This window comes from Panthera pardus, unplaced genomic scaffold, assembly GCF_024362965.1.
Source record: "Panthera pardus isolate Hobbes unplaced genomic scaffold, ASM2436296v1 HiC_scaffold_10, whole genome shotgun sequence".
Lineage (NCBI taxonomy): Eukaryota > Metazoa > Chordata > Mammalia > Carnivora > Felidae > Panthera > Panthera pardus.
In genome coordinates this window covers 98093268-98115394 of record NW_026526655.1, presented here as the reverse complement: position 1 = coordinate 98115394, position 22127 = coordinate 98093268, and the positions used below count along the sequence as shown (strand labels likewise).

At 35.6% G+C, this 22127-nt stretch overlaps 1 long non-coding RNA gene across 1 annotated transcript; it reads left to right on the top strand.

Moving 5' to 3' along the window:
- Positions 1-307: 307 nt before the first annotated feature.
- On the top strand, positions 308-7343 carry LOC109269934 (uncharacterized). Its single transcript, XR_008422202.1, has 2 exons — positions 308-671; positions 6708-7343. It is a non-coding gene; the product is annotated as an uncharacterized LOC109269934 (long non-coding RNA).
- Positions 7344-22127: the final 14784 nt, after the last annotated feature.

Below are 22127 nucleotides of genomic sequence, written 5' to 3'. Positions count from 1 at the left end.
AAAAGGACCATTTGGTGGAAGCGTAGAACAAGCAAAGGAAACAATGGGTGTAGAGATAGTAGGAAGGCTATATACACAGCCTGATATATTTCTCCTCAACTCAATCACATGTACAATCCATGCAGCTAGGTATCTTCCATTTTTGTAGTTAAGCACCAGGATGAGTAGCTGCACTTTTTATTGAATTAATCAGTCCTTTAGATAGCATTTAAACTCAATATTCTTCTTTCCCTACCTTCCTGGTACGGATCCATGATGAGATCTTGCAGATGTTACTACAATATTAGAAGATACTTTTCAGCTCCCTGGTGACTTCAAAATGAGTTTTTATCATCATTATAGTTAATAATAATTGCAAATAAAATTCTTAGCTTTTATGTCATAAAAATTGATTCTTACTATACAGTTCTCTATGAAAATGTCATATCCCTTAAAAATTGCTACTAGAACAAATTATAATACAAAGCACTTACATAGCATTTTTGTTTGGGTAGATAATTTAAGTTTATCGCCCTTCTGCTAGTGAGAAGAAAAGCCTGAACAGGGTTAATAGCCTTCCCCCAAGGCTACATGATCCATTGTGATACAGAGAGAATGAGAATTCAAATTAAGGATGACCCTCTAAAGGAAAACCTATCCAATCTGCCCTACACTCCATTTGTACATATCAGGTAAGACTGCATGCAATGGATCTTTCTTCCCAATCCTAACTGTAAAAAACAAACAAAAACCTGAGTCCTATAAAAAATTTCCAAGAGATAAAGTTGTTCAGAATGTAAACTTCTTTTATTTCAAGGCTTATCACCTAAGTTAAATTGGTTCTGCTAATGTAATACCATGCTGGGTCTGTCCAGAGGAGGTCAGGTTTACAAATGATAAACTGTTTGTTTCAGTTGTGGTATACTGCTTCCAGTGCTATCCTACCAACCTGGCACATATCCAATAGCTAAATGAAAGGAGAAAGGTTATGGTGATATTCCTGTCTAAGACTCTTTTGCCAAGTTTCAGATGAAGATGGCAAGAAGGGAGAAAACTGCCTAACATACTTTCTGCTTAGTGTGACTATCTCCATAGTTACCAAAAGGTGTTTATTACCAAATGCCCTCAAACCAAATCAGATAACAGAACCATTGAAAGCCAAACAAAATCTCAATAGTTTTTTTTTTTTTTTTAAAGAAATGTGCTGTGAATTTAAAAGACAGAACAAGGTTTCCCACTAGGTTACCAATTAAACAAGGTCTTAAAATTTTATTTAGCTCATTTTAGAGATGATAGACCTTAACAGTCACTTAATAATCAACAAATATATATTCAAAGTCTATTGTGTGAAGTGCTTTGTATCAAGAAAGCCCTATAAGGGATAAAAGAGATATATACCTGAAGAGATCTCAGCTCTCATACAATTCACATTATTACATAATCCTAAGTATCATTCTGAAATTGTTCAGACTCCACCTGTGATACTCAAACACAGACAATTCTTACAGGGGGACTATAGAACATGTTTGTCTTATTTTGTAGTTCTTTAGCACAGGATTTCTGAAACTTTAATGTGCATTAAATCACCCAGAAGGCTTGTCAAAAACAGATTGCTGTTTCCTATCCCCAGAATTTCTAGTAGATTAGATCTGGGTAGGGCCCAGGAATTTGCATTTCTAATAAGTTCATAGGGGATGCTGATGTTGTTGGCCCAGGGACCACATTTTGAAAGCGCTACCTTAGCTTATTTATTCCATGCTACATTTGTTGAACTATGTATTTTCAGTGAAAATTAGTGATTTGTCATCACAAATTTGTCACTAAAAATGTCTTTGCTACCTGAGCAAAACATGAGTTTCTAGGAAATTATTAACACCTATTTTTCCAAGAAGCAAATGAAATACTACTAAATATTTTCTCAAAGTTCAAATTTAACTAAAAATATGTTATATTATAATACTTCTTCAAAGTAAAAGTTGCCAATTCAAACACTTTAAATGTTGAATAAGAAAGAAACTTTATATTTTATTAAGAAAAAATGAATAAAATAGAAAACTAGCCCATCTTTATAACACTGTTACTCTTTACTAAAAATATAAAAACATTTAATCCTTCCTTTAAAGAGTAGGATCTACAGTCATTATTCTAATGACTATAGAATAAGTATTTAAATTTAAATACTTAGCATAAATGCAAACTATAAATGACTATAAATTGGTCATTAGCAGAATTTCTAACTTGTGGTCCTATTCATGGTTATCACAGGCTGTGATTTTTGCCTTAAGCATATGAGAAAGTTGTTTCCGAATAATTAAAAAGATGTAGACCATTTCGAAGAGGGAGAAAAAATTTTTCTCACATACAATGTCTTCCATTCTAATTTTTTGTAAGTCTACTTTTTCGGCTTCAAATATCACCACTTAAGAGAATGGCCCATTCTCCTAATGCTGAAGAAAAATCTGTACCTTGCCAAATGGAACCATAGCGTTCACTGAATAACGATGATAACTCTTTCTTTAGTGCTTCTGAGTCTGTGTTGAGATCATAATGTAATAAAGTTTCTTTTTATTTTTTTCCTTATGACTAAAGTCCTTAGGATAAAGACCAAGAAGAATCCCTAAGTCAAAATACACTATAGAAGCATATTATACTCTTCTGGAATTTCATGTAATAGTGATATTTGAGAGGTACATTTTTCATATTGCAATGACATAAAGAGGTGGAATTTTCTCTTATATACTCTTTATATTTCCAAATTTTTGTGGATGCAATTATGAAATACTCTTTAAGACAAAATGCAACACCAGCTGAAGTGCCATGGAAATATGGATGTGGTATCCATCCTTTAAACTTGGAGTGTGGAATTACCAATCAGTAAAAAGTGGTGTCAATTGGTACATTTCCAAATTATTCTCACCATGCCAACTTATCACAATGTTACACTCCAAAATACCAATGGCTAAAGACACAAATTATTTTCTAATGACCATGCCCTCAGGCACACAGATTTAATAAAAAATGTACATATGAGAAGATTTTCATCCTCTTTTACTACCTAATTTTATCTCCTGTTTCACACACAACAGTTTTGGATGGAGCTGTGGATTAGAGGTGGTAAAGAGAAAATGTCTGTATTTGCCTAACACTTCAATATTATAATATAAAGACAATCAAATTGTCATGAAAAGTATTTGTCTGCTCAGAGATGTTCTACTCTGAAGAAAATGAAAATCCTAAATACACTTTTAAATACACTTTGTAAAAATGTGTAGCTATTTGTCCAGGAATTTGTACGTACGTACATACATACCTACATACATAAATAAATAAATAATAAATTTTTAAAAAGAAGCTTTTGGGATCCATTTACACAGATCTGAGAACCTGGGAACCTGAGTATGAAGGTAGTGATAGAATAACCCATGTCTGTCTTAAAAAAAGAAAAGACATTGATATGAAAGAGTCACTAGATGAGAAAAGTAAAGAAATATTGTGCACTATATTTTGAAGTTCGATAATAAAATAAAATAGGTATGATTCCTGATAGAGGAATCACGCACCCTGAGGATTCACACACAACTTCTAACTTCAGAGAAAAGATGGACCATTCTACTACCCTTAGAAATACATGGGTGAATGATTTCTATTAAAATATGAAAAAAGAAAAAAAAACTCTCACTTTTTTTAAGGCAAAGTTCTAAATTTGAAATTCTGCTGAAAGAAAAAGTAAACGAAGTTCAGAGATTTGACTGGAAGATTTAATTTGCTTTCAGTTTAACCAAGAGAAGCTAAGACAGGGAAGAAAAAACCAAGTTTGTTGCCTAAAGTGGGGACAATTTTTCAGAAATGAAGTTTATAATAAGCCAAGATTAGATCTGTATTTAGCATTCCCAGATTGTCCCTAAAACTTTCCATTACAGATCTCAAAGATTCTTTTTTTAGAGTGCTGCTACCTTGACGGTAAGATTTGTAATCATTTCAGGAAAAGCTTTATTGCTTTTCAAGCTCTAAAATGAGAGAGGGTTTTATGAGTGCATTGCATTCAACATTTTGTCCAAAGAGATCTGACACCTTAATTTGACTTCCTCTGCTCTGTTCTCTTATCAGTTTTGACTACAGGAACATACCTGCTCAAGTACATCAGGACAAATGTGTCAGGGACTGGTACAGCTGGAGAATGGCCAGAATGACAAAAACAAATGTCAAGCAACCTGAATAATGTTGACCATTTTATTACATCATGACTCCTCCCAACGCCTCCTTCTTCAGCTCTGCCACCACTCTGACCACAAACAGCTTTCACTGGCAGCAGCCGCTAAATTTGACTCACTGCAGATATCATCACTTTTTAAACTTCAGCTGGAGAAACGACATATAAACACACCTGTTCTTTCTCCTCCCACACATTTTGGCCCTTAAAGCTATTTTTAGCCAAAGCAATTCATTTTTGTTCATTCCCATTGCATTCTTTTTTAGCAGTAGTTAAACTGTCAAGAGAAGGAACAGTCAGCATTTACTACATTGACAAAAGGGGGAACAATTCCCTAGAGGATTATTACTCTGAACTGTGAGGGGGTGGGGGGAGTCCCTAGAGGTTTTAGAATTTCCAAAATGGAGCAATTTACAAGTTATTAAGTATCTGGATATTTCTGGAGCCCCAAAGTGGGTCACTTATCATTACCTGCAGGCCAATCAGATTCCATAAGGGAGTTTTGCTTAAAGTTTTCAGATAGTAACTTTAAGAGTGAGGGGAAAATTAACTCTAAAAAAAAAAAAAATCATGCTTGAAAAAAAAGAAAATATATTCCAAAAATCCAAAATGTCTTTTGAGCTCCAGTATCTAATAGCTTTCCAAAAACCTCTCATCTCAGGGTTTTTCCTTAGGTTGTTGCCGCATTGTGTTCATAGGCTAATGCATTACCTAAATATAGATAGCCATTTTTAGTATAAATTCCAAAAGCCATAAATGTTTCATAATTGAGCACATAATTTGAAGTAAGAGAGCTTTTCCACTCATCCCCTTTTACTGTTGCAAATTGGAAAATACTCAAGTAATTACTCCCTTAATAGTTCAATGCTTGCAACTTTATATACTTTATGAACATCACAAGCATCTTTTGCTCCCCAGAGCAATATGGGGGGTGGGGACAACACAAAAGAACTTAACTTGTATAATTAACCAAATCATCCAGTGCTTTGATTCAAGATTTCTTCATTAAGCCATTAATGTAATACATTGTTAAGTGGTGGGTTGTCCAATTTTTATGATGCCTTTCATTTCAATGGCTGCAGTTAGAATGAAAAAAAAAAAAAGAGCATCTGCAAGATCAGCAAGATGATGCAAAACCCTTAGACTAGAAACGTTTTTTTTTTTTTTTTCTGCCTTCACAGTTTGTCTGAGGGCAGTCAATGCCAGAGGACCAATAAGGAAAGTAATTTTAAGTCCAGAAAGTAGCATTCATTTGTCCTTATCCAATAAATAAAAGGGCAAATAAAACATTTGATTCTTGTGACCTCAAACACTTAAACAGAAAGCTGCTGGTCATTTTATGGGTTTCCAAACATACTCAAAGGTAGATAGCCAGTTCATAATTCTATCCCACTTTAGGCTACAACACATATTTCCCACCAGAGTTTATATATCACAATGTGGAGTGTCATATATGTACTGTTTAATCATTGTTCAGTGATGGTATGCTTACATAAATGACATATATGGGAATGTGACATGCAGAGGAAAACTTATATACTAAAGCATAGTATTTTCTTTCTAAACTTGGACACCATACAAAAAATTCAGTGCTGAGAAAGGCACTGCTTTTGCCATTAGAGATGGTGAAAATTATCTGAATTTTAGTTCTTTATGGTTACAGTTAACTTTATATGTTTATATATGCTGAGAGTCTAACTATATATCACTTGATACATCCTGGAGACTTCATTGCTTTTAAAAATAATTGCATATAAATGGAGTTCAGTGTATGGTACATTTATAACTCAAAGACTGACAAAGGGTAGGTAAGTTCACAAGAAAAAAACTTACTGCTGAAAATTATATTTTCTAATGACAGTCTATGCAGTATTTTCAAAGACCTGAGATATAAACCAAAAGTAACATAAGCACAAAAAGCCAGTCATGTCGAATTTTGGAATCTCAATAAAAGACATACAACTGTTTGTGAATTAGAGATTGTAGTTACTAAAAATGATCTATCAGGTTATCAGTTTTTTTTCCATGAAAGAGTTCCAAAGGAGCCCATCACTTTCTCCCAGGATGCAAAATATCCACACAGATAAATTGCAAGACAAAATAAATCCTTCATTTGAAATCTGTTTTTAAGAAGTCTCCTTTTAAGTAAGAACACCAAAATAACAGCAAAGAGGATAGCATAAACATTACTTAAAACTAAAACAGGACAGTCAAATTCCAAGTTTGATCCTTTTCTTTTAGCCATGTCAAATAAGCCTCAAATTTAAAACAAGCACTTGTATTAAAAGGCATCCCCAATCACCTCCCTTACATGATGGCTTAGATAATAGCATATGTTTGTATACTCCCTCTATAGACTTTCATACTCCATCACTATAGTGGCTTTAGTATAACCAACAGTTCAACACTCACAATGATGAATATGTTTTTCTATGAAAAGGATAAGAAGTCCCAAATCCATATGACAATGAAATGCTATTATAAAATTTGTATTCAATTTAATATTATCTGTTTTCAGCAGTTTGCAAATTCTTCACCAATTTCATCAAGAAACAGACATGGAATAAAAACTCCTCTGGAAGCTCAAAGCTCACTAAACTTTCTTCCTAAAATATACCACTGATAGAGTCTCAATCAAAAAAGCAAAAGTCATCAAGGTAAATGAATTGTTAAGTGAAAACTACTCTCTCCAGTCTATACACACATACAAACAGAACTAAACTCTTTACTTAGATCCAATCTTTCATTTAAACTCAGAGCAACTAGCTGTCTTCACTGTCAGTGCCCTGCCATACCAACATTCATGTGTTCAGTAGATGAATGAAGATACATATGCAGAAACAGAGGGAAGAAGGAAACCTGGGTTCCTACCTTGACAGTTTTCGAGGGTTGACACTTGATGTGATGGGACACGCTGGCCGTTTGGTTCATTTTTCAGGACCCTGGACAGCGCACGATCCCAGGTGGACTTCCAGGGTGAATTGGTGATCAAGTCTCCTCTACTGGACTTGAGCAGGGGCTGCTGCTGTTGCTGTTGCTACTGCTGTTGCTTCTGCTTCTTCTGCTGCTGCTGCTTTCTCACTCCGGAGGCTGAAACGCTGTCAGATTGGAGGGATCTGTATCTCAGCCCTAAATAAAGCATTCATTTGGTTCATCAGTCTCAAAGCTCTTGACGATATGGAAAAGAAAGCTACAGACTGTTGCAATTCACTTGTACTGTACCTTTTCAGTACTGAGATGTGACAGCTTTAGAGTACAGCCAATGATCTTGGCTCTCATTCTCCTTTCAAAGAGACGGATACCAGAAAACATACAGAGATCAATTGCAGTACCACAGTTTAAAGGGATACTCTCAACTCCCCGGATTCTAACCACTTTATACTTTTTTTTTTCCCAGTGCAAAAGAAATCTGCCTCTCTCTCCCTCTCTGCTCACATTTTTTTTACTATAATTCATTCTCACTCTGATACTAAATTTTTTTCTTCCTAGGTAGTTTTTGCAGTCAAAACAGCAGTAAATGCTGGGAAAAGACCTGTTGCCTGATTTAACATTGTAGGTTTTAACATAAGTATGGTAAAGGATTTACATCTTCTATGGATATGTAAGAAATTCTACAGTGACAGCCGGCTAAGATACTGACTATTCTTATTCTGTAAGCTGTGAGAAAGCTTATGATATATAAAAAAGTTTTCAAACATAATAGTTACTAGACGTTGCACCAAACATTTTTTTTTTTCAAATTTTAACCATCTCTTTCCTTGAGGTCATTTTTAAAAAAAAATTCCCTGGGACAAACTAGTATCTAGCTCATGCCAATCCAACTTCCCACGTAGTTACCTCTCTGCCCCAAATGACATTCATTTTTGCAAAATAAGTCATAAATGGTTATGAATAAGGTTTCTACAGAGTAACCACTCCCTGTGGTCACATTAGCACCAACTAGTATGAAAATATCCTAGTTGGAAATAAGAGATCCAGTAGGCTTGACTTAATGTAGTATATTATTTCCCAATATTTATTATAAAGTATTGAATGCGGCCTAAGCTGAGTGTGTATGTCTCATGTATTTTTGAAGACTAACCCTTTTTACTCATCAGACATATATCTTGCTGGTGAAATGCCAAGTTTATAAGATTGAACTGCATGAAGCTCTCAGGAAGCTTTATGAGGGGCCAAAAACAATACTAATTAACATTAGTGTGAGAAGAAATAAACTAATAAGTTTGGTGACATGATTAAATTTATGTGTTATTCTTAAGAAATTTTTCCTGTTCTGAAATAGGAAAGGGATCTAAACATTCTTCACCAAATGTTTGTGAATCGCTGAGTTTCCAAGGGTAATAGTTCTGGCAGCACAGTAGAGGTAAGGATTAGGCAGTAGCAAGATCAAGCATTCTGAAGCCAGAAAGGTTAACAGCAGAGTACTGGAGTAATCAAGGAAATCATGAGAAGAACATGGAGCCAATAAAAAACAGGCAAAAGCTATTTCCAAGAATCTGGGTAGCAGCATCATAACAATATATTGAGTAAACCAGAGGACCAAGAAATCTGGTGACTCAAAGGTTAAGATTTTAAACCACAAATATGGTTGACACTGTGGCCTACATTATATTTTTATTGCATATGATAATTTGAATAATCCATAAAATGAAGAATATTTTATATTAGAAATTTAAAAACCTGTATCTGAAAATCATGAAAATTGCATCTTATGTGAGATCCAGCTAAATCAGTATTTAGAGAAAATGTATGTATTTAAACATACATATTAGAAATGCAGAAAGGCATAAAATTAATAATTAATAAGCCACATGTTGATCTTAAGAAGTAATAAAAAGAATGGTAAAACAAACTCAAGATACAAGGGAACAAATATAACAAGAATGGAAAAAAATTAATAACGTAAAAAAAAAATTCAAAGCATATGACCCAGTGAACAAGCCCATGAACCATATAACATATACTGAACAGCATGATATCTCTAAAGAAACAAATATCCTATACCAGTAAGGTTGACTCAGCTCTTCTTCCTTAGATATTTCTTAGTAGCAGATATCTGAGGAATCTCCAAACTAAATTATCTGGGCAGTCCAGGAATAATGGCAGGGGTTGGGGGTGTCCAGAGGGAAAGGGTACAAAACTTAAGATAGAATTTCTCACCCATATCATACAGTATGGAAGGTACAACTAGTATGAGAGCCAATATTTACATGCCTTACACAAAGAGGGCATGGGCAGCTAGATTGCAATCACGGTGGTCACATGAGAATTCATTCCTTTTCCAAAATTCTTCAAAACTCTCTTCTATCCCCACTTGGAAGGCAGAGAGGATGCCAAAACAAACAAACAAACAAACAAACAAACAAACAAATGAAGGAAGGAACAAACACCACTGGCATACTATCTATAGGTAAATGACAAAAATCCACCTAAAATCCTTGCCCAGTGTTGAATTTTACAAATAAAAAGGAGAGAATGTACATTAAGAGAAAAGGATGACTAGTCTACACCATATACTCTCTTTCCACATCCCACAGTCAAGAAAAATCAATTGTTCAAAATAAAATGTACCACCCAAATCTCATTTTTGATATTTTCCCTGCCACATTATCATCTCATGAATCAAGAAAATTAAAACCATAGCAATTTTAACATTTCTATTTCAAACATACAGATTTTTCATAATTTTTTGAAATCTGCTGTGTCTTAATATGTTCAATTGAATGTACAACCAGAAAAGATAGAGATCTAAAGACTTTAGTGAAATGCTAAAAAAATATAAATACTGTTTAAGAAGGATACATTCATATACAATTATTCTAATTGGGATATATTTGGTTCAGTATGTTTAGTGTGAAAACAGCTGCAAAATTCCATCATAGTTTTTCACATGGTAAGATTTTTTAAATGTTTAGATCTACTCAGGAAACACTATACAGTGAATCATAGTGAACTAGAAATTTTAGACATTTATTTATTTATTTATTTTTCACAAAATGTATCTTTTTTTCAATATATGAAATTTATTGTCACATTGGTTTCCATACAACACCCAGTGCTCATTCCAAAAGGTGCCCGACATTTTTTATTTAAAAAAATTATTTAATGTTTATTTATTTTTGAGAGAGAGAGAGCACAAGCCGGGAAGGGACAGAGAGAGAGAGAGAGACAGACAGACAGACAGACAGAATCCTAAACAGGCTCCAGGCTCTGAGCTGTCAGCACAGAGCCCGATGTGAAGCTTGAACTCAGGAATGGTGAGATCATGACCTAAGCTGAAGTCAGACGCTTAACCGACTAAGCCACACAGGCACCCCAAAATTTTAGACAATTTAATCCAAAGAACCAATTTTATATTTAACCAACAGTAGTAAAAGTCATATAAAAATGTTATTTTCAGGGTCCTCTGTTTGCAGAAAATTAGGAATGACCACTTCCAGCCTCCTCACAAAAAGATAAGGAAGGTGGTGCTAATTTTAGAAAATATAATTCAGAAGGTTACTTGAACAACTATTGTTGGATCTGGGAAATAGAGAGCTAAAATTAGCTTAATGAAAATATTTCTTTAGAAAAAACATTGTCACATTGTCAGGTAGACTCTACTATAAATTTCTTTCTCTGTGATTCAGGCCCTGTATGCTCTAGCCCTAACCAGCTGGCCACAATGGTGATCTACCGATTACAAGCTTAGGAAAGCCGTCTGCCTTAGTCAATTAGGATACTAGCTGCAAAGCTATTACACTTTTTCTTTGATATTTGGAGTCCATTATAGAGAATCCAAGTTCCACATAAGCATAGAGGAAACCACCTCCTCCTCTTAACACCCACTGTGTATGTCATGGTCTTCTGCTTGTCCTACCCACCAAGTCCTTTGCATTTCTCATTAAAACTGGAATGTAGTTTCAAATCATCCTAACCCCTGCCTTCTACCTCTTTCTCCATAAATGGCATCTGCTTTGGTAACTGCTCAGATTCAGACTGTTTCTGATTTAATCCAGGTGGATGTCACTGGCATAATTCTAATTGCTACACTCTCTTTAAGAATTTATCTTTCCTAGAAACAACATATATCCATCAAATCATACAAGGTTATGCTACAATAATAAATAACCTCAAAATCTCAGTGGCTTAAAATAATGAAGGTTTATTTCTTGTAATGCTATATGTCAGTACTAGGTTAGCAGAGAGATTCTTCCTAAGAGAACTCAGACTGATGAACACTCCATCTTGATATAAACTTCCACAATCAGCATGGCAGAGGGAAGAAAACCATCCTCTCATTTAAAGTCTTCTGCTCAGTAATGGTATATCCCACCTCTATTTGCATTCCATTGGCCAAAGCCAGTTAATGGTCACAACCAAATTTAGGTAATAAGGAAGTGACTTCCATTTTGTGCACAAAGAGGAAATGGAATCAGAATAGTAGTAAACAGCCCTAATAACCACAACCCTGTTGTTCCTTTTTTTCTATACTGCAGATCCATATGCCTCTCTATTCCAGTCTGCCTCAAAATGCCAGCATGTTCAAATCTAAGCCTCTGCAGCCTATGACAAGTTCATTTAGAAGAGATTAGATAGATAGATAGATAGATAGATAGATAGATAGATAGAGGATAGGAAGGAAGGAAGGAAGGAAAGAAGGAAGACAGAACTTCCTTATCCTATGTGTCCTGTAGTCAACAGGGTTTTCATAGTATATTTTCCTGGGATAATAAGGGTAGGACATAGACCTGTAACAATTCTTGTTTGCAGGAAAATAACAGAGTTGAATGTAAGCTAATGGTGTAGGTTTTCCCCCTGCTGGTATATATAACTCAACAAAGACTGAGGACTTTGGCTGGTGGCAGAGAAGTAAGGTATGACAACATCCAGGATATATACTCTTAACCACTGTGCTACCAGTGAAAGATTCTTTTATCCTTCTAAGCATTCTAATTTCACTAACACAACAAAAGGTAGAAGTCACAATTTTCATTCTTTCAGTAGGAATCATTTCAACGAGTGCTTTAAAGATCCCAAAGATAGTACTATGAACTCTCAGGTAGCAACAAATGCAAGTTTATGAGGAAAAAATAAATATCTAAATTCACTTTTATTTTAGGTGGTCAACTTCTGTATGACTCACTGTCTACAACCTACCTCTGTACAATCCTGTCACATATATTGCAACTAAACAATATGTTTAAGGAATCATGAAGATGATGATTTATAAATATATGGATATAAGTCAATATCATCTGGGGAGAATTTGCTTTACATTTTCAATTTACCTTCCAGTTTAAATAATAAGGCATTTTATTATCCTCACTCACAAGGTGTTGTCAAAAGCCAAATACATACAAGGAGGGATTAGAATTGATACGGGAAATTGTCTAGCTTGTGACAATTAAACTCTCAAACTGACTCCCCATTTCCACATCCATTAAGAACCAATCCAACAGCCATTAATGAGTATGAATTGTCTGTCTCTATATCTGTTTTTATTGGATTTGGCTTTCTGATTATATTTTCACTCTTCTTTCCTTGTTTCATCTCTTAGCCATTACCACAAACTCCTTAGGCTGGATGTTTGGCTGATCCCTGACTTCCCTTCATGATTATAATTTGCACCTACCCTGATGATTACTTTCCTCCAATTACTGGGTATATATTATATATGTATAATACAGGGTATATACAGGGTGCCTGGCCATCACAGATCAGTTGACTGACATCCCTGACAGGTTTCACTTTCCCCTGTTTTTCATCAACCAGAATCAAATATCAACACCTCAGAAATTATTTCTTACCCAAGTGGCATTCCACACTAACAGAAAGAAACCACATTATCTCTGCTAATGTCATTCAGTCTTATGCTTTCATTTTTAATGGTGACATTTATGTTTTGTAGAATAGTTCTCTTTGCAAAACTGTCAACTGAAAATGTGATCAAAACCCTAATTTCATAGAACACCAAAATAGATAGCCATTATTCCATCACGAGAAATTTTTGGAGCTCTCCTAACCTGTAGTTCTCCAGTTGAAATAATTCAACAAACAGGACCCCCAAAAGTGCTATAGAAATGTCCAGTTCTACATAGAGATGCGTCCATGAATACACAGAATACACAGAAATAAACATTGGTGGTAACTCCTCATGTAAGCAAAAACAATTTCTGCTCTGCAATTGGTGACAAATGCCTTCAATAAATTCTCTCTATGGCCAAAGTAATAAATCACTGTGAAGACAGAAATGCACACATAAAATCCACTGCATTATAGTTCCCTCAACACCCAGGAACAGACTTTACTTCATCCAGTTCAGCTATTAGTGACAGTAGTCCCCCAAGCCACCTTACACAATTCTAAAGTTCCAGGATCCAACTATTAGGAATTTTGACTATAGGTCCCTGGTCACCCATTCCTCCTGGTCTCAATCCTTTCTGTTCTGAGGGCTATCCCAACATTTATGATCTGCATGAAGTTCACATTTAAGGTAGGTAATTAATAAACCCAAAAAAGCAATCACTATTGTCATTTGGAGAGCTTTGGCAGGCATTCAGACCTGGATCCCACTGCACAACCCATACTTCCTAATCAGTAGAGGAATCATGTATTTCTAGAACCTAGTCCCCTCTATTTTACAATAAACAGATAGCAAGCATATATCCCTATCTTCAGATAGTTTCCAACTCAAAGGACTAACTTCTATGATTGTAGAAATAAAGAGGTATCACAGCAGGTGTGATTTGTATTGTGTACTTTTTATAAGTATTTTTATTTAGTATTGTGTACTTTTTATAAGAGAATAAAATGTTTATTTGGAAATTTTCTTCTATCTCAACAACATTAAAACCACACATCCAGTCTTGTGGAATGAAAATCCAGGGAGAAATCTTGAAACAAATCAAACATTTATAACCTTTGTGAAGTGCAATTAAAGGACCCTGACTCAAACTATCCCCTCCTCTCACAGGCTAGCTATTGTGCCATTCCAGGAAGATCCTAAAACCAAAGTTAAAAGAATTACTTCTGAACTTGTGCAAAAAGACTGGAAAAGTGCTAATGTTATTCCCTCCCTGCCATGCCCAATCACTGCACATCTTTGCATGGTTGTTTAAAATCTAAGTTCTTCCATCAAATTTTCTTTTGTATTTCTCCAAATAAAACTAATTTCTTCCTTCTCATATTTTATCTTTGTCTCTTTTATGATATTAATCACATTCTGATTTTAGTAACTGGGTTTTGTAGTACTGCTATATTTACTAAATTTCCCGTAAGTGTTTTGAGAGATAAAGTTATGGGTCAAAATCCTTCATACACCATGAAATGGTTTAGTGCCTACTATGTACATAGATCAATGATTGCATGTATTATTATCAAATAAAACCTGTTTATCAAGTCCAGCAAAAATAAGTCACATTTCGACAGTGCAAAAGCACATCAACCTCGCAATAGCTGTGACTGTATGACCACCCAGTGGTGTGTGGGGTGTGTGTGTGTGTGTGTGTGTGTGTGTGTGTGTGTGTGTGCGCGCGCGTGTGTGGCAGGGGTGGTTAAAAATGTAAATAAAGGGAGAAAGAATTAAAAAAATAAGTTATATTTCTCAGAGCATTTTTGATGGAATTATAAAAGAGACATCAGATTTCAATGGGTCAAAGGGTGAATAAAGGTGAGAAAATAAACATATTTGAGTTAGCACTGGCTTATGGGGATGAATGAGTGGAGGACTGGGCTAGAGGAAAGTCATAAAAGGCATAAACACCTACTTACTGAGAAGAATTGTGCACAGTTAAATCAAAGATAAACAAAAGGTGTGCTAGAGAAGTAAGAGTCTAGCTGAAAAGGCCACAGCAGTAATGACAAAGAGTGGTTTACAATTATATCAGGGCAAGCTTGGTAGAGGACCAGCACCCTGCATTGCACAGGTTAAAAATCACCAGAGTCCCAAGTTCTTACTCCACTATTTCCTGAACTGGCCACACTATTCACTGTGGTGGTTAAGTCATTTCAGTTCTACTTTAAAATATAAAAAAGGGCAAATGCAGAGAAGGATACCAAGTTGAATATATGCATCTAACTTTTCTCCCTCTAAAAAAACCACCGGATGAGTAAAGACATATTTTTACCTTTAAAGATATAAACTTACAAGGATGTCAAGCAAAAAAAGAGGTTTCAATTACAACAAAATTTGGAACGTTGAAAGATAAGCATTAAGTGATCTACCAGACTGAAAGCAGTGGAAGCCTAAAGCAGGTACCATGGAAGACTGAGAACCCTATTTGTACATCAGAACCATTGAAATGTCCAAGAAGGGACAGCCCCAGATACATTTAGAACTAGTAGTGAAGGGGAGTTTAGATGAAGAGCAAAATGATAATTGATTTAAAGTTGTTTTTTTTTTTTTTAGAAATTATTACATCTCCAGAACCCTTCCCTACTCTATGCCTCTAGGTGACTATATGGAGGTTTATCTGTGAATTTCTGAAGAGTTCAACTCTGTGACTATAAACAGAGGGTTTTAGCAATTGCTCCTCTGTCTTTTGGCTAAGTTCAAGCATAGAGTATTAGCACAAGGGAACACCAGATGCATTTGAAAAGCTAGATGCTCTCTGAAAATCAATAAGAGTGAATACCAAGCACATGTGGAGTGTTGACCAAACTCCTTTCCTCCTTTCTTCATGTCCAGACTCTGGTAGGCAGGTCTATATTTTCCAGGTAAGAGACTGGGAAGCCCAAGGAAAAGCCAAAACACACAGACATTAAGAGCCCTAACAACCCACCCTGATCACCCTATAAAGAAGATCAAACTCTGTGAGCCCTGACCATGTGTTCAGAGGTTTAATCACATTTTGATCTCTTATATTCTATATCATGAGTATAAAACTAAGGATTATTAGACATTTGAGAAAATTCTCTACCTCTAAGAGACAAAATTAAATGAAATAAATAGGGGAAAAAGCAAGTTAGAAGAAATAAATTCGATGAAGAGAAAAAATATAAGTACAAAAGACACTATCATTAAGAGTGATGAGAGAAGGTATTATATCCATGAAACAAAACAGAAAACTCATTTAAAAAATTAGAGGAGCATTCAAGGGGAAAAAAACTCTTAAAAATCAAAAACATGATAATGATATTAGAATTTAAAATTAATGTAATATAAACTTAGGAAAACACACATAAACAGCATTTTTAGAGATAGGAAAGAAAAAATTAGAAGACCTCTTTGCAGTGGTCTGATACATAAATTCTGGGAATTCTAGAAAGGGAACAGAACAGTAAGGAAGAAATGATCAACCAAATAATTTTGAAATATTCTAGAAATGGAAGGATCATATATTCATATTGAAAGTACCCACTGAGTGCCTAATTCAAAAAAAATAAAAAGAAAAAAGCAAAAACAAAATCAATGTGAAATTTTAGAATATATTGAACAAAGTTGCTAAGAGATTCCACGGAGTAAAAATCAAAGTGTTTTACATAAATGATGAGGAATCAAAGATCAAAGTATCCATGAGTTTCTCAGCAGTAATTTTGGAAACTAATAGGCCAAGTGGAACAACACACTTAAGGAAAATTATGTCTAACACAGAACTCTACAACTAGTCAATCTATTAATCAAGTAGGAAGATCGAACAAAGGTATCTTCAGATACATAAATCACAAAATATATACCTCTCACATATTCTTTCTTATAATGTTTTTGTATTATACATTCATCAAAAGACTTCTTAAAATTGCAAAAAGCACTACTATTAACCAAAGTACAATGATTATGCAATTAAGCTGTAAGTTGGCTGTTTTTCAGAGGAATAGAATTTTTACTTGAAAAAACAAATGATAGGGTCACCTGAGTTGTTCAATCAGTTAAGCTTCCGAGTTTGGCTCAGGTCATGATCTCACAGCTCGTGAGTTCGAGTCCCTCATGTGGCTCTGTGCTGCCAGCTCAGTCTGGAGCCTGCTTCGGATTCTGTTCTTCCCTCTCTCTCTCTGCCCCTCCCCTGCTCACACTCTGTCTCTCTCTCTCAAAATAAATAAACATTAAAAAATTATAAAGAAAATAAAAAGAAAAAACAAATGACTGACAAACTATGGTTATTCACGGTTGGATATTTAGCAGATATTTTCTCTAAGATGAACAACCTAAGTCTATGACTAGGAAAACAATTGACACTGTTACCAACAATAAAATCTGACCTATCAAGCCAAAATTAGAATTTAAGAAACCATGTCTGTCATGTGAGATTACCATCTTCCCAATATAAAGACTTTTCTGATGAGATTGGTGATGATATTAACAAATTTGATATTTTTAATATTTCATAATGAAATTTGTCAACATTTGGAACAATTAAGTCAGTAAACCAATATTTTCTAAATGACCAAAGCATGATGTTAAAGAATCTCATATGGGTAAGATTCAAAGTACAAACAGTACAATAATCTTTCTACAATGAAAACTTAGTTGTTATGGTTTCAGATTCCACATTGCAACTAACCTTTAAGAAACTACTATTAGTAGAGGTTTGGTGAGGTATCAAAGAAAAGACCCACAATTATCTGAAAAATCTATTAACATACTCCTCTATTTTCTAACCACATTTCTATGTGAACTCAATTGCCTGTATGTACTTTAACCAAAATAACAAATTGCAACACACTGAATGCAGACCTAGGTATGAAAATCCATCTATTTTCTCTTAAGGCAAACATTAAAGACATTTTGTTTTGATTCAAAATTATAGTTACTTTTCATAAAAACATGTTACTTATGTTGTTATATAATAGGTATGTGATTGTGATTCTTAATTAATAAATACTTTAAAAATTTTTCAGTTTAAATTTAAAATACAGTTAATATCAAGAGATATGACCCATATAAACAATAGCTCTTTGGGTTTCTCAATTGCTTAAAAAAAAAAAAAAAATCTAAGAGTACCCAAAACCAAAATGTTTGAGAACCACTAGTTTAAGGTAAGGAGGAAATTGAATATGGAGGCCACAATGTTTTAATAGTTGTTTTATTATTATTATTATTAACAGTTGTTATGGAAGTGCATAGCCAATCACTAGTCCAGTCCTCTCCCTTACAGATGAGAAAAATAAAGTTCAGAGATAGTAAGGCAGCTGCCCAAGATGATGCCAGTTGAGGAGTCCATGTTTCTCTCCTCTCAGCTCATGGCTTTTTCTTGTGTTTTATGCTATCTTTACAATTTCAGTTTTCCAATCTATATATCATTTTTATGCATGGATATTGTATATGTACAAATATGTGTGTATGTGTGTATATAGAATTGTACTAGAGATGGCTAAGAAACAAACAAAGACAAACTTGTTCTCACAACCTCTAACAAGGAGTAAACAGACTCTAGGAACCCATTCCTCATGGTGACAGCTAAGAAGACTGACCAGATTATGAAACACAGAATTCCCCTTCTGGGATTTGGAATTTAAAAAAAAAAAAAAGGAAAGAAAAACCAGCCAGTGTCTATTGGGAATTTAAACCAGAAAAATTGAATTGTTGGAGTTGAGGCCAAGGCAACCACATCTGGGTTATACTTGCCAAACCCAAGAAAATGTGAACAGTAGCAGCAGAAAAGACAAGATACACAGAGAAACAGAGGAGTAGTCTGGCTTCCAACTCCCCAATTCCTGGTTCCAGGACCCGGTGAGTCCCAATAATGTTTCTTTTGGTTTCCTAAGGTTCTCTTTGATTTGTTAATTTTACTTTTTATACTTTTTTTAAAAAATTCAAAAAAAAATTTTTTTGAGAGAAAGAGAGGCAGAGTGTGATCAGGAGAGGAGCAGAGAGAGAGAGAGAGAGAGAGAGAGAGAGAGAGACGGAATTGGAAGCAGGTTGCATGTTCTAAGCTGTCAGCACAGAGCCTGATGCAGGGCTCAAACTCAAAACCCATGAGATCACGACCTCAGTCAAAGTCCGACACTTAACCGATTGAGTCATCCAGGCATCCCTATCTACTTTTTTAAAATGTTTGTTTATTGATTTTGAGAGGGAGTGTGTGTGCACATGAGTTAGGGAGGGATAGAAATAGAGAGAGAGAGAGAATCCCAAGCAGGCTCTGTGCTGTCAGCACAGAGCACAACATGGGGCTTGATCCCACAAACCATGAGATCATTACCTGAGCTGAAGTCAAGAGTTGGACTTAGCCAACTGAGCCACCCAGGTGCCCCAACTTTATCTACTTTTAATGGGCTTTTATTACTTGCAATCCATGCGTGAGGACAAACATGCACACTTGCAGAGCCCCTTGGTTTGAAGGACAACCTCGGAGTGGGTGTCACCAGGAGACAGAACACATAGCCCTGACATTTGCCAGATGAAAGCAGCAGCTAAGGTACAGTGCACTGCACAAACCAATATGCATGCCTACAGGTGACAACTTGAGAGATTACATCAGACACTTGTAATCAGAAACAAAAATGTAGTTGTCACTGTCCCTGAAAAACTAGATATTGCAGAGTTATTCAGGTTTTTCTAACACAATAAAAAGTCTTCATAATTATTAAATTAAGAAATGAAAGCATGACCCCATTGTTGCCAAGACTAGCTAAAGGTTAAAATCATCTGAGAAGCCACTTATCAAAAATGTCTTAGTCGCTTGGTCTCAGGTGGGGCCCATGGAAATGTATTATTTTTTCAGGTGCTCCCCCACCACCACCCACCTGGTGATTTTAGTAGGAGACAGTGAAAGTACACTAAGACCCCAGAGGAGAAACTCTATAGAAAAAAGAAAATTGCAGAAATGTTCTGCTAGCTCATTGTAATTTTAGAAAGAGAAGGTAAAAGCAGTATTTATACTAAAGAGGAAAGGAGAGGTTTTCCTAGAAAAACCCCACAGTGTTCTTTAGGAGTCAGAAAGAAAGGAGCAGTCAATTAGCAAAGAACTAAGAAAGAGTGTCAAATCAATAGAAATCGAAAAGAGAAAAACATGGTAAGGAATGGAAAAAGAAACAGCTGGGTTAGCGACTCAGGTGACATAAGGTAGGAAATAATTTTGATTAGGATATGGCTGAAATGTCAGTAATGATGTAGTCCCCATTATATACTAATATTTACTGTTTCTGAAAGTTCTTTCTGAAGCATTGGTACATGTGGTAGAAAATGCCAAGGAGTCAAATGGGATGTGGCTCTCTCATTCCTGGTTTATGGGGACTCAAACCCTTACAAATGTAAATGGTTCTGATATGGTAGACACTTCTCAAACACAGGAGTCTTACACACACACAAAGTACCATAAGACTGTAGCCAGATGTATACTGGTATCACCTAAAAGCTTTATCTTCGTCCACAAGGAGGCGTGGCACTTAACGGCCAATGATACACAGTAATTAAAATCTGTACCCAAGACCTATCCAGAGTTAAGAGAAGCCTGAGATTCAGGGATAATCTTTTCACTGTCTTTGGCTTGCAGGCCCCGGGACTGCAGAATTGAGGCAGACTCTGCAGTTCAGCTCTCCTATACGTAGAGACACAGAAGATGAACGAGGCTCCAAAGTAAATCTCCAAACACACTGATTCTTTATTTATGGGGCCTAGGAGAGACAGAACATTAAGTGAACTCAAAACGGCATGTTGCGATCAGATTTTCAGCTGTTCTGTGTCACTGGGAACTGCAAAGTAAAAAGAACAGCCCTAATATCAATAATAAATGCCTCCCAGAGAACTCCAGTAATGCTACAATGATTAAATAACGCCAAGGAAGGGAGGCAAAGTCTAGAAGACACTTTCTCTCTCTCTCTTGCACTCTTTCTCTGGCAACATTCCCAGGCTATCGGTTTTTCTTTGCCCCTCCACTTGCCTGTTTGCCAGCCCACCCCTAACCCCGTGGAAATTTGTTCAAATGACAAGGTAATTGAGATCTTAAAGGAACTACAGAAATTATTTCAAATCTTTGAACTTCTCTCTGAGCGACACTAATAACTTTACAGCTGGTGAGTCCATCCTTCACACTGTTTTAATATCCAGATGTGGAGTCCTGTATTGATTAGAAGACAGAAGGAAATGAAATAAACCTTTATGGTATCACTGCTATGAATGAGTCTCTCCTCCCACACGTTTTACATGTTACTTGTTCTCATAGCTAACCACACAAGATGTGTCAAGTTAAACTGCCCTTAGAGTACAAATAAAGAAATTGAGACTCAGGTTAATTTGCCTGAGGGTTAATAAACATCAGAGCTACTAAACACTGGAGTCAATACTGAAACCCAGGTCCACTTGAAACCAAAACCATCTCCATTACTCAGGCTCTTCTATCAGTGAATAGCAAATCAGAGTGAACCTCCCAGCATTACCTACGTTTCACCATTGCCTGGTGGCTGACATTTAATAAAAGGCCAATGAATATTGATAGAATGAATGACTAGGTTAACATCCTGCAGAGGCCCTTGATGTTGAGAAGTGGCTCAGAACATGGAAGTAGCAGAAGAGAGTAGCAATACCACTGAGTGAAAACTCTGAGTTTCCTGTGAATGGTTTAAGTTGAACACTAGTCCACCTGGTTAAGGCACTGAACCAGTCACCCTGGCAGGTATTCTGCACTTTGTCTCATATGTCTTTTTAAGGCAGCAGATAATTGTGCTTTTAACTTGATAATCTGCTACCAATAAATAAATATGAGCAATGTCATGGCTACTCAACCAGCATTGTTGATGGGTTGCAAAGTTTTAAAACAGATCTGGCTGTGGTGTTTGCAACTCATCTGACAAGTATAGACATAATGCAGAGTGAGCATGGGCTGAATGTTCCAAAGCACTTTAATCTACAAAACTTAATCCCTGCACTGTCTCCTAGCACAGAGAAGTCTCTGCAACCCTGACATTCACAGTAGCAATTTGTCCTGATCCCTCTGTCAGCCTTTGGGAGTTTCTCTTACTCTTCCTTTAAGTCCTCTTGCGTCTATTGTCTCATCTCCTATGCGGGAATGTTTTTCCC